Genomic DNA, 13,013 nt, shown 5'->3' on the forward strand with positions numbered 1-13,013 from the left:
TGCTTGGTGACTTTTGCCAAAGAATGTGCTCAAGAAATGTTTGCAGAAGCACCTATCAGCCAGAGAAATGGAACCATGTGTCTCTGCAGGTGCCTATCTATGTAATCTTTTCATATGTATACTGCTCCAGGCTCTTTTTAAATGTTTTTATCTCATTTTTTTAATTATGAAAGAGAATACATATACAAAGAAGTATACAACAAAAACGTATACCCTGACAACTCATTGGAAAACAAAGACCAGTGTCACTACCAGCCAGGTGAAGAAACAGAGCATTGTCAACATCACAAAAGCCCTGTCGTATTTCCTCCCATCCACTGTCCCACCTCCTGAAAGGGGCTCTGAAGTCAGCGTGTGTGGGAGGTGACATGCAGCCTGCACACTCAAGCCTGGGTGTGGGTGCGCATCAGTGGGGCGGCCCCCATGCCTCAGCTGTGCTCTGCCACTGCGCTCAGATGAGGCTCCTGCCCAGGTGAGTGCAAAGCCCAGAGGCTGGGAATCCTAACACAGTGGCTGAGAAAGGAGCCAGGCCTGAGCCATTCTTTTACGATGGTCCTCATCATGGATCCTTTTGTTGATTGTTTTTCTTCCGATTCATTGTTAGTCTGCTGACTGAAGCCGAGGGTTGCAACTGGGCATTTAGAGCTGTGTTGGGAAGCCTGCTGATTCTGGGAAGGCCTAACCCAAGTCTCACTGTCACCTGCTGTCACTTTTCAGCTTTCTGGGACCACTCCTCTTTTCTCTGCACTGGCAAGGGATTTGGAATTTCAGTTCCTGTGGATCAACTGCAGATGTGGCATCTTCACTTTATTCAGCCTGGTGATGTTACCCACTTACAGTGATCATGAGATGTGAGGCTGGGGAAAAGTCTGGTCTCTTCCACACTAACACATTAACTCAAGGTTCACCCTCTACTCTAGATGGATGCATACTAAGAAAGTAACATTACTTATGTGCAACTTTACTGATTTAAATGCAAAACTTCTCATTGCTTCAACATTTAGCTTCAACTGGTTCATGGTGAGTACTCAGTAAGTGTTTGCTGGATGAATGAATGAACCAACAACAGGCAGAAGAAACACGATGCTTTCCTTTCCAAGGTTCCCCACGCCTCCACTGGAGAAGCCCCGAATCCCCAACTCTCAGACGAGTGACTGTGCCATAGACAAGGCTCATCTTTGGGGTATTGTCTTTCCTTACAGCACCATCTGATCATGTGGCTTGTGTAGCTAAGTCACAGCCAGTCTCTATGGCTGACAGTCTGGGATAAAAGACAGAAACTTGCTCCTCCTTTGAAAGGGAGATATATTCAGTGTCACCAGCCGGAGACATACCAATTAAGAGAACAGAAGCCAGAAACTTGAGCTATGAAAAGGAACCCACTGAGTAAAAATGCCAAACACAAGTTAGAGAGTGAATTTCCATTGCAGCCTGAGGGATATTCCAATAAAACAGGTATCGTCTGAGGAGGTCTCCCTCCCTGCATTGTGTGTTAGGTGGAAAACTACTGAGAAAGCAGGGCCGAAACCCACTAATACCCTACCTAAGCAAGTTTCCAAATAAAGCCACTACTCCTGGCCGATGGAGTAGGCTCTGATCCTGTAAGTGCAGGATGCAGCCTGACTCTAAGCAGGCAGGTGTGAGTGCGGTGAGGGGAGCCAGGTGGATGAGGCTGGCCTTGCTCTCTGGAGACATGCACACCATCAAACCGGCAAAACAGGACTCACTGAGGGTATGTTTTTTACCCAATTTTAGAGCAGGAAGCATCCACAGAGTAAATGTGGCCACAGCCCGTCTGCTCACAGCACTCCTGGTTAGGACCTCCTGTGGTCCGGACAAGAGCGAGCTCTCACGGTGACTGGTTGGTTATTCCAGCAGGAGTTAGGAACAAGAAGATCTTGCCAAAAAAAAATGGGCATAAACTCCAGGTCTCCAGCCAAGGGCAGCTTACTCAGGGGAAACCTTCCAACACTCAACTTTTCTTAAAGGAGCTGAAAAAGAACAAACCAAACCAAACCAAACCGAAGTTTGCCTTCTTGTGTTTGGGTCACAGAGGAAATACTAAGCTGGCTGTTTACACCTCCCACTAGGGGGCGCTGAAGTGCAACAGACACAGGCTCCGAAAGCCACCTGAACCTTCAACTCCTATGGAGAGAGGGACGCAACCCACTGAGTAATGGAATAAATGGTTCCCTTAAGGCTGGTGCGGTGGCTCACCCATGTAATGCCAGCACTTTGGGAAGCCAAGGCAGGAGGATCACTTGAGGCCAGGAGTTCAAGGGTAGCCTGGGCAACATAGTAAGACCCCATCTCTACAAAAAATTTTTAAAAAAAATCAGCAAGGAGTGGTGGTACACACCTGTAGTCCCAACTACTCAGGAGGCTGAGGTAAGAGGATGGCATAAGCCTGGGAAGTCGAGGCTGCAGTGAGCTGTGATCACGCCACTGCACTCCAGCCTGGGTGACAGAGTAAGACCTTGTCTCAAAAAAAAAAAAAGGAAAGAAAAGTTTTCAGATGAGGATACCACTGCTCCATCTTCTCATAAACCAGTTTTCTTACCCTAACAATGAGGCCTCTTTGTAGTCCAAGAGCAGGGACTCTCCTACAGTGCCTTTGGAACGGAGCAACATTCAGCAAAAGAGATGAGAATGCTCGTTTTGTTCTCGTGAGCCCCGAACACTACTCCAGCCAACTGAGCTAACCAGCTTGTGGAATCAGGGGGCTGTCACACATCAGCTGGGGCTTCGGCTGGAGAAGGGAAGAGAGGCAGGCAGGAGGAAGGGAGGGAGGGACTCTTGAGGGAAGCCAGAGAAGAGTGAGGGGCGGTGAGGCAGCACCTGAGACTCCTGGCGGTCCCGGACTCTCCCTGAGCACACCCAGGCTTCCCCTCCCCACCTCTGTCAGTGGCCCTGTGGAAAGCATGTCTGGCCTGGCTCTCATGGAAAGCCTTTGAAGCTTTCTACTCAAACCTTACCTGCTCTAGCACTCCCTGCTGACTGAGGCTCCCTCCTGTGCTCTATTCCTACAACGCTAACTATGTCTCTATTGCCAATTCAGCTCTTTCACTCATCCTTGCACTGATAGTTTTTTTTTTTCTTTTTTTAAATGAGAATCATCTATAATCAGCTCCTAGACTGGAAGCATCCCGAGGCCATGGCCTGTGCATGACTGATCTCTGTACACCTCACAGCACCCAGCGTAGAGCCTTGTCTACCGGGGTAAGAGGGTCGGTGTCCGCAGACATTGGGTGTCATTGTTCACACTCATGAGCTGGAAGAGGCTGTGGTTTCATTATCTTCTTTCCTACCGCCAAGCACTGTGCTAAGAACAGTAAATACCCAATACACAGATGTTTGCCGAACTGAGTAGCTGATTGTGTGAAGAAGAAGTGAAAACTGGGATTTCTTACTGTTTATTTACTTTTAAGGAAATAAGTGGCTCTTTTAGTTCTTCTCTGATAATAAGGATTTCAATGGTGAAATCTGAATAGAAACCTGTAAAGCTCCACTTTTTAATAGGAGAAGCTTGACATAGGGAGTTTGTATCTATCTATCTATCTATCTATCTATCTATCTATCTATCTATCTATCTATCTATCTCTATATATGCTGAGGAATAGTGGGTGAAAAGTGGGTGATAAAGGAGATACTATTTATCTACCTGAAGAAGAAGAGAGAATAAGTGGAGATAGGGAGGAGGCAGCTAGGGAGATTTTGAAAATTCAATTAAAAAAAAACCCATAAGCAATTAAACCCATAAAAAAACCTGTAAGATGTACGAAAGAGTGACAGTGATCATTGGTATGAACAGCTTAGTTTCTTTTTTGCCAGAGAAGAAAAGTTTTGCGGCATCACTGGAAATCAGCGAGGGCCTGCCTGGCAGGCCTGTCTCTGTAGTGTCAGCTGTGTAAGTAGGTCTTTGTATGGTTGTATTTAGGCTTGTCCTGGATTCCCCCAAGAGATCAAAAGTTCCTTGAGGAGACAGAACCTATATTTGCTTCCCAGGGAAGTGCTCAGCTGCCACACAGCTCAGGGTGGTGATGCATACAGCAGGAGTTCAATCAACATTAACCCACTAAATGGAGCTAACCAAATTCCACCCCCAGTCTGAAAGGCCCTGACAGAGAACTGTCTAGTTCCTTTTCATTTGGCCTCAAAAAGGGTACATTTTTCAAAAAACAAAACAACCCCACATACCCCAAAGATTCAACTTGAGATTCAATTTTGAATTGAAGGCTAAGTGAACAATTCTGCCTCTTTAGTAATTCTTGCTTGTGTGAAAATCAAACAGAAGTCTTCCCTCTTTCCTCTTCTGGGTTTCCCTGACTGTATAGAGGCTGATAGACTTCAGATGATCACAGAACTCAAAGTTACAGGCCGTCACTAGGGAGTCACGGTTCAGACCAGGAAATCACTAGCGGCAGAGAGAAGTGTGGAGGGAAACGACATTGCGGCTTTCGGGTTGCACAGTGGAAAGGCTGATGAAGGGAATATGGCACACAGTCCCCAGCCTTGTTACTTTATCCCCCCTGGGATTGCATCAATAGCTTAAATGTGAGTGAGCATCGTTCCTGCTTGCACCTTCACGTCTGGTTAAAACGATTCTATTCTGCAAGCCGGAGCTTAGGTTCCATCATCTTTCCTACCGAGCAACGCCCCCCACCCTTCTCATCAGCCCCGTCTGCATCATTACGGAGGACGGAGGATGGCTTTTGGGATTGTCTTGCTTGGCAGTGGAGGGCAGAGCAGAGGGAGGGAGAGGGTGCTGGGGTTTTTTTTTCCTTTCCTCGTATGTATTGTGTTCAGTGTGGACAAATATTTGTGTAGTCTGTATTTACCATTAATACTAGGATAAAGTCATTAGTGATTCAATTTTTCTGTGGAAAGAAGCAAGGCATGGGGCGGGTGGTGGGGGGAGCAAAACGCCAAAGGGAAGAACAGAAACTCTAAAAGCTGGCGTCTGAAGGTATTATTCAAAAACAATATGGGAAAAGGCAGCACTGTATTTCCTCTGTTCTTCTAAGGGGAAGTTCAGAAAAAGGTCAGAAAGAGAACAATGCAGGCCATCTATCATAGCAGCCTCTAACCTAGAGGTGACTTGCCCACTGCAGCCTCATTTCTCAGTTCTGTAATTACCACCCCTCCCACAGATTGCACGCCACCGCGGCCTATGAATTATGCATTTCATTTCCACCTCCCCACACCCCCGACGCGGTGACCACTGCCATGGCAGGCAGCTGCAGGGGGCGGGCCGATGCAGCACCCCTTCCCCCAGGTACACGCGCAAATGTTACAGGGCCCCAGAGCCCCGGTGCACACCTGTGGATGCTGCTCATGCTGACCTTCAGTTCCCAGCCTAAGGTTTTATTTATTGAGCAAATAAGACTAGTTACCAGTAGGGATTTTCCTAGGGGAAACACACTGGGGCACCTTTCCTTCCCCTTCACGTTTTTATTCAGGCGAAATCTGGTTAAAATGAATATTAAGGGTGGTCTTGAAGGAGGCAGGGGTGATGTAGAGCCTGAGGGTATGTGTGTGTATGTCTCCTGCTGTTAGAATTCGGGGGGTGGGTTGGAAAGTGGGTCCCAGAAATGGATACTGCTGCAGGAACAGGAGCAACCCTGGTCCTCCCTGTCTGTGCCTCTGATTAACTGGTGCCCCTCTCCTACCAATTCAGAGGGTCCCAGAAAACTTCTGGGGCCACCTGTCTTCACAGGTGCTACTGGTATACCAAAGCAGGGACTACTCTTTGTTCAGAGTGATTTTCCTTTCAAATCTTTACAAAACGTTAGGTTTAGTAGAGAAGTTGGTTAGGTTTAGTTGCTCAAGCAACTGAGAGACCTAGGAATACCCCTGGAAGCAGACAGGGGTAAGCAGCAAGCGAAAGGGTTCCCTTGAGAAGCAAGGGTTCTTCTGTTTGGTACACCTCAGTCTATCACTTGAAGAGGTGGTATGGGTAGGATTTTAAAATATATTTTTAAGAAGTGATTTTAGATACATTCAGGAAAGACAGTTCTAAGATGGGATATAAAAATAGGATATTTAGGCTGGGCATGATGGCTCACACCTGTAATCCCAGCACTTTGGAAGGCCAAGGCGGGCAGATCACCTGAGGTCAGGAGATCAAGACCAGCCTGGCCAACATGGTGAAACCCCATCTCTACTAAAAATACAAAAATCAGCTGGGTATGGTGGCATGAACCTGTAATCCCATCTACTTAGGAAGCTGAGGCAAGAGAATTGCTTCAACCCAGGAGGCAGAGGTTGCAGTGAGCCAAGATCACGCCATTGCACTACAGCCTGGGCAACAGAGTGAGACTCCATCTCAAAAAAAGAAAAAAAAAAAGATATTTAATTTCTGAGGCTGACCTGGGGAACACAATAGTAAGTGGGCTGAATATTAGGTGCAAATCACTATGACATATATTTCATTTCCTTGGTTTTTTTTTTTTTTTTTTTTAACTATTCTCAGGGTTGGACCATTTGTTTGTAAGGGACCGCCTGAGGGTTGTGATAATAGCTGTGACAGCCAGCCCTTAAGATGGCCCCTGAGGACCCAGTCCTCACCCTGGTGTGGTTCCCTCTCACACTGAGCAGGGCAAACCTGTGTAACCAATAAGACAGTGCAGAAATGACAACGTGTGGCTTCTGAGACTAGGCCGTAAAAGGCATGTGGCTTCTGCTTTGCCCTGCCTTGAATCACTTACTCCGGAAGAGGACACTCAATGGCCCTGTGGAGAGATCTATGTGGATGGAACCCAGGCCCCGGCCAACAGCCAGCTCTGGCTTGCCAGCCACAAGGGTGACCCACCTCGGAAGAAGACCCTCCAGCCCCAGTCACGCCCCTGGGTGACTGCAGCCCGGGCTAAGAGCTCACTGCTATCTCATGACAGAATTGGAGTGGGAATCATCCCGTCATGTTGCTCCCAAATTCCTGGCGCACAGCAACTGTGAGATAATGTTTATTGTGTCAGCCATGGAATTTTGAGGTACTTCGTTATGCAGTGACAGATATTGATTGGGCGTCTCTAAGAGGGGAGGGAGCACGCAGAGAAGCTCTGGACTTGTGCTTCCGACAAGCCTTAGGTGGGCACCCCCTGATACCCAACACGGCACTGGGTCCTCCATCCAGCCCCTGCCCTGCCCTGATGGGAACCAACAAAGCACTTTCTAAAAAGGTAGGAGGCACAAAGAAAACACGGCCTGAGAAGGACTTCCAAGCACCCAAATGCAGGCAAGACTGAACGGATGGCATGAAGTTTGCAAGCTGCTAACCCACAGGATGAACCCGGCACAGAGACAGACACTCTTTGCCCTGCATAGATACTAAATTTTTTCAACTAGCTATTAACATTTAGAACTCCCGTGATATTCCTAAAAGTCTGGATTTCCTGCTGAAAATCAAAAGCTCTGGCAACTCTGGGCCACTTGTCAGTTCGTGGTCACAATGACCTGGGGTTGGATAACACTGCCCTCTGCATGTGTGTGTCACCAGATGCAGACCTTAATCATTACCAGCTCGCTGACCACCTGCCTGGCCCTGGAGGCACTTGAGTTCGTGACTCCTAGGAGACAGGCGAGCTGGAGGGGGACAAATGAAACACTTATATGAAATCACTGTTTTTAGCTCTATAGTGGGGGCACTGTGGAGGGGTATACAATTTGTTTTCTTTTATTAAACAAATAAACAAACAAAAAAGGTTTAATAAACAGCTGCCCCAGAAGGGACTTCTTAGAGCTTACAAGGAATGTAAAATGATTATTCCACTTTACATTACACAGTGTGAACTTTAATAGGAGAGATCCGATGTTAAGTTTCTGCAATGTTTGTTTATGGAGGTCTTCGTTATATAAGACCTCCGTGGAGAGGAAGTGCAATGCTAGAGGTCTCATTTTGCTGATCTGGCTTTCTACTCTAACAATTATTTACAATAACACTACAGAGGAAGGCCCTGGCGCCATAACTCAGTGAATATCTGCCGGATTCTTCCCTCCTACAAGATACAATAATATACCCTTTATTGGCCTTCTCCCAATTCTCCATTTGAAACAGGATTATAATCAGTTTTCAGAGTGGCTTACTCAGGAATTAACTAGCCAAGCACTGGATCACTGCTTCTTGAACAATTCTATAGTCCTTTGCACATTTTTGGAAAAGGAGTGCGATGTCAACAGCCTCATGTTCTTGAGAATATCCTTCCTAGGTGGGCAAGTGCTGGGCTGGGAGAGAATAGGGCCTTGTGTTTGCATAAGACACTGCTCACGAGTGGCTTTATATAAGACAGCACGAGGAAGGCATTCTGCCTGCCTCCCCTTTCCCCTGAGCTTGGGGACATGATTGGATTATTGAGTAATTATGTAGTAAGTTCAATCACTGATATTTATTGAGCTCCCAGCATGTTCAAGACTCTGCTAGAGGGTGTTACAAAGTCATGGTTTCTGTTCTCAAGAAGCTTTATCATCTCGTGTACATGTATGGAAAAAGGAATACGGACAGAAATCATGAATGTCAGCTACGTTTAGAGAGAGCAATCTCTCTCATTCAATAAACATGTATTGAGCATCCATTATGTGCTGGGCACTAAGTATTAGGCAGTGAACAAAAAAAGACAGTCTCTGCTCTCATGGAACTTGAACTCTAGTAGAACTCAGTGGACTCCACTCCAGGCTGGGAAGAACAGGAGAGAATTCAAGGAGGCAGAATTTAAACAGAATTGTTAGGGACCACCGACTTCAGAGTTGAGAGAAGGGAAAGGGCACTGCAGATAAGAAAACATCATGAACGAAGGTACAGAGGCAGGAAAACACAAAGAAGATTGTTCAGGGCTGGCATGGTGGCTCACGCCTGTAATCCCAGCACTTTGGGAGGCCGAGGTGGGTGGATCATTTGAGGTCAGGAGTTCGAGACCAGCCTGGCCAACATAGTGAAACCCCACCTCTACTAAAAATACAGAAATTAGACAGGCGTGGTGGTGGGGGCCTGTAATCCCAGTTACTCTGGAGGCTGAGGCACAAGAATGGCTTGCATCTGGGAGGCAGAGGTTGCAGTGAGCCGAGATCACGCCACTGCACTCCAGCCTGGGTGACAGAGCAAGACTCTGTCTCAAAAAAAAAAAAAAAAAAAAAGACTGTTCAGGAGAACAAGGAAGTGACACAAGGGCTAGGGCAGTAGGAGCAAGGGGCAAGTGACACCAGAGCAGAAACAGCGTCACTGTCATCCTCGATGCTAACTCTGGACCTCCTATGCCACAGTGCTGAGGCAGGACAACAGCTGCTCTTTGATTTCTTCAGAGAGCAACTACAGACAAAGGGACATTTGTCTGTAAACATGAGTAACTGGAAAATGCAGTGCTGAGGACTATCAAGTGTTACAGAATGGGTGGTGGGATTTAGAGATCTTATGGGACAAATCACACCTCCCACACCGCCACCTCGTACGGTGAAAGTCTGACCCGTGGACCTCGGGAAGGAGGCCTCTGGCTCCTGTTAGAGACAGGCCATTGAGAGGCACAGGTGATAAGTGGGCAAAGGAAATCAGCTTCCACTGCTTCAAGAAGCACAGCCTGGGATTACCTGACCTGGTGTGATGAAAATCGCCAAGTTTTATGTTGCATTAATGAAGATTTTCCACTTGTACAATGTTTTTTTCTTTCCAAAGGTGGGAGGAACAAAACATGCTCCCCTGGCCTCCTTGAGATTTTTTTTTTTTGAGATGGAGTCTCGCTCTGTCGCCCAGGCTGGAGTGCCATGGCATGATCTCAGCTCACTGCAACCTCCACCTCCCAGGTTCAAGCGATTCTCCTGCCTCAGCCTCCTGAGTAGCTGGGGTTAAGGTGCCTGCCACCATGCCCGGCTAATTTTTGTATTTTTAGTAGAGACAAGGTTTCACCATCTTGGCCAGGCTGGTCTCAAACTCCTGACCTCAAGTGATCTGCCCGCCTCGGCCTCCCAAAGTGCTAGGATTACAGGCGTGAGCCACTGTGCCCAGCCAAAACTGTTTTACTACAGAGACAGGTTTGTGTTTGTGCAGCCCAGCTTGTTGAATGATAAAGCAGCAAAACAGAGCCTCAATGACACAGGGGCTGGCAGGCCCCTGTTCCTATAGGTTTAACAGCATGAGATACACATAAAAGCTGCTGCTATACAAGTGAGGCTCTTAAACATCATTAAAAACACATATTTGAGGTTAGGTACAGTGGCTCATGCCTGTAATCCCAGCATTTTGGGAAGCTGAGGCAAAAGGATCGCTTGGGCCCGGGAATTTGAGACCAGCCTGGGCAACATAGTGAGACTTTGCCTCTACAAAAAAATCAAAACATTAGCCAGGTGTGGTGATGCACACCTATAGTCTCATCTACTCGGGAGGGTGAGGCAGGAGTACTGCTTGAGCCTGGGAGGTTCAAGCCACAGTGAGTCATGATGACGCCACTGCACTCCACCCTGGACGACAGAGCAAGGCCCTATCTCAAAAACAAACAAACAAAAAAAACATAAGACCCCCCAAAAACCCCAAACCAAAAAACACATCTTTGGAACTGCTTAATGCATTTAGGAAGCATGGAGTCCTTATGGTGGTCTGTTATGGGCTTGAGGCTTCACCAAGCCCCTATGAAAACTCCGAGTGCTGTCTCCATGGCGGGGTTGCAGTCAGTAGCAAGATAACAAAACTCAGATGGGAAGGACAAAGCGCAACATGGATGCTCACGAGTCCGGCCAAATTCTGAGTGCTTAAGAAGAGGCTTGTTCGTTATGATGTTCCTGGTAATATCAACTCTCAAAACTACTCCTTGGATCACTTACCCAATATTTATGTTTGGGAACAGTTTAAATCAAGAGAAAAGCTATCAATAAGTTAAATAAAAGCTGTTGAAGGGATTCCTGCGAGTGGGAGGTTGAATAGGGTGATTTCTAAAGTCCTTGCCAACACATGATTCTAGGATTCTATCACTGCTTTCCTCCCGATCCCATGCAATTACATATTCACAGGTGACAAAGAGCAATAGAAAATAGCTAATTCACATGAAGGGCTGCTCTGACTGTGGGGAGAATTCGCTTGGATAAGAAAGTGTCTCTAGGAATGAGGGTCCCCAGCCTGGAGCTGAGGTACTGATGAGCCAGTTACTGAATTCTCAGTGCTCATAAGGTGCAGAGTTGATGACAAGAATCACAGTCAGTTAAGGGACCATAGTCATGACAAATACAAACCAGCAAATAGTTCAGAGAAGGGTTGAGCAGGCACACAAATAAATTCAGAGCAAGCGAGGCTAGTTATGGTAAACAAACAAATGTCAGTCTTCCCTTTGGGACAAAGATGTAAGTTGCAGTGGAGCCAGTAGAGAGTGAATGGGGAGGCCCTGTGCAAGAGGTTCCCGCCGGGCAAGGAGGCTACTGCCTGCAGAAGCAGGTGGCTGTAGACAGAGGGCATGTGGGAACCTGCACAGCAACTCTGTCTTCCTCTGGAGTCTTTCCGCTTATCCAACGTGGCAGGGTCTTCTTGGCTCTTGCTTCTGACATGCTCACTTCCTTTTTCTTTTCTCCTTGGCCCTTTCTCTCCTTCTTCAAGGTGGCACTGCTTGTCCCTGCTCCCCGCCCTGCACTGATGGACGTACAAGTGAGTGGTCTACACACCCCGCCTTCATTTCCTAAGCAAACCACAAGTCCAGGTGAAGATGTATGATTACATTTGTATTTTGGAAACATAACGATTGATTGTGGTTATGATTTTAAAGGAAGGGCACTCTTGTAATGGGCAACTGGAGACTGAATTAGGGTCAAGAAGGCTCGGGGTGGGGAGGCAAGTCAGGAGACCTATATGATAATTGGATGATGATTTAACCACGGATGAGGAGGCTCGTGCCAGGGAAGCTGGAAAGGCTGCACTCACATATCACCACCAAGCTGCTTTTGGGACCCACGGGCCTTCCCTTGGTTCTCATCCTCAGCCTTGCCTCTCTTTGATAACTGACCCTGTTGACCTCAACTCGCTTTCCAAGTCCCCTTAGGGTTGCTAATGTGTTTTGCTGGTCTCTGCTCATTTCTCCCATCATTCTTCTCTCTCCTCTTCCTTCTCCCCCTCCCTCACTCTGTACCCTGGTCCACCTCCATGGTGAACTCATTCAATGCCAGGCATGTACCACCAGGCGGATGCATTCCCAGCCCCAATCTCTCCCTGGGTTCTAGGACCATATTCTCATCGACTTCAGTATCTCTAATTGGATGCCTCAAAGTGAAGTCATCACGTCCCTCCACCCCCACAAAACGGGGCTCCTTTCCAGCTCACTCCACTTATTCCAGCAGAACCATTATTTTTTCATCTCCAAAATTAGGATGCTCAAGTCGTCTTTGCTTATCACATTTACCTTTATTTCTTGAGTTTCTGCCTTCTTTTTGGGATGTACCTCATAGTCACTTTTTCTTCTTTATTCTCAATGCCACTACTCCCTTGGCCTGGGCCCGATAACTGAAATAGTCTCTTGGCTAGTTTCTCTGCCTGTAATCTTTCCTCTGTCCAATCCAATTTACAGCCTGCTGCCTGACTCACTTTCATCATCCCACAGCTTTCCTCAAGAACCAACTTGCCTTTCACATGGAATCCAAATTCTAATTGCTCCCAAGGCCCCATAGCTGCCCTCCCTTACCCCATCATGTTTTTATGTTCAGTTCATAACATCCTCTTCTTTTAGGTCTGACCCTTCCCTGTCATTTGTGCACACCATGGCAATACTCTCCTTACTCGACACTTCTGTGCATGTTGCTTTTTTCATTTGCGATGCTCTCTCCTTCTCTTGTTCAAATCCTAAACATCCTCAGAGTTCAGTTCTACCTACACTTTTTTTTTTTCCCTGAGATGGAGTCTCGCTCTGTCACCCAGGCTGGAGTGCAATGGCACAATCTTGGCTCACTGCAACCTCCGCCTCCTGGATTCAAGCGATTCTCCTGCCTCAGCCTCCCGAGTAGCTGGGGTTACAGGCGTGCACCACCACGCCTGGCTAAATTTTGTATTTTTAATAGAC

At 47.1% G+C, this 13,013-nt stretch overlaps 1 protein-coding gene across 6 annotated transcripts in view; it reads right to left on the reverse strand.

Annotated features, from left to right (window-relative positions):
* The window catches only part of HIPK2 (homeodomain interacting protein kinase 2), a 205,433-nt gene that overhangs the window by 71,756 nt on the left and 120,664 nt on the right, over positions 1–13,013 (reverse strand). The window lies entirely within an intron of this gene.

The sequence above is a fragment of the Hylobates moloch genome, unplaced genomic scaffold, assembly GCF_009828535.3.
Source record: "Hylobates moloch isolate HMO894 unplaced genomic scaffold, HMol_V3 SCAFFOLD_1, whole genome shotgun sequence".
Lineage (NCBI taxonomy): Eukaryota > Metazoa > Chordata > Mammalia > Primates > Hylobatidae > Hylobates > Hylobates moloch.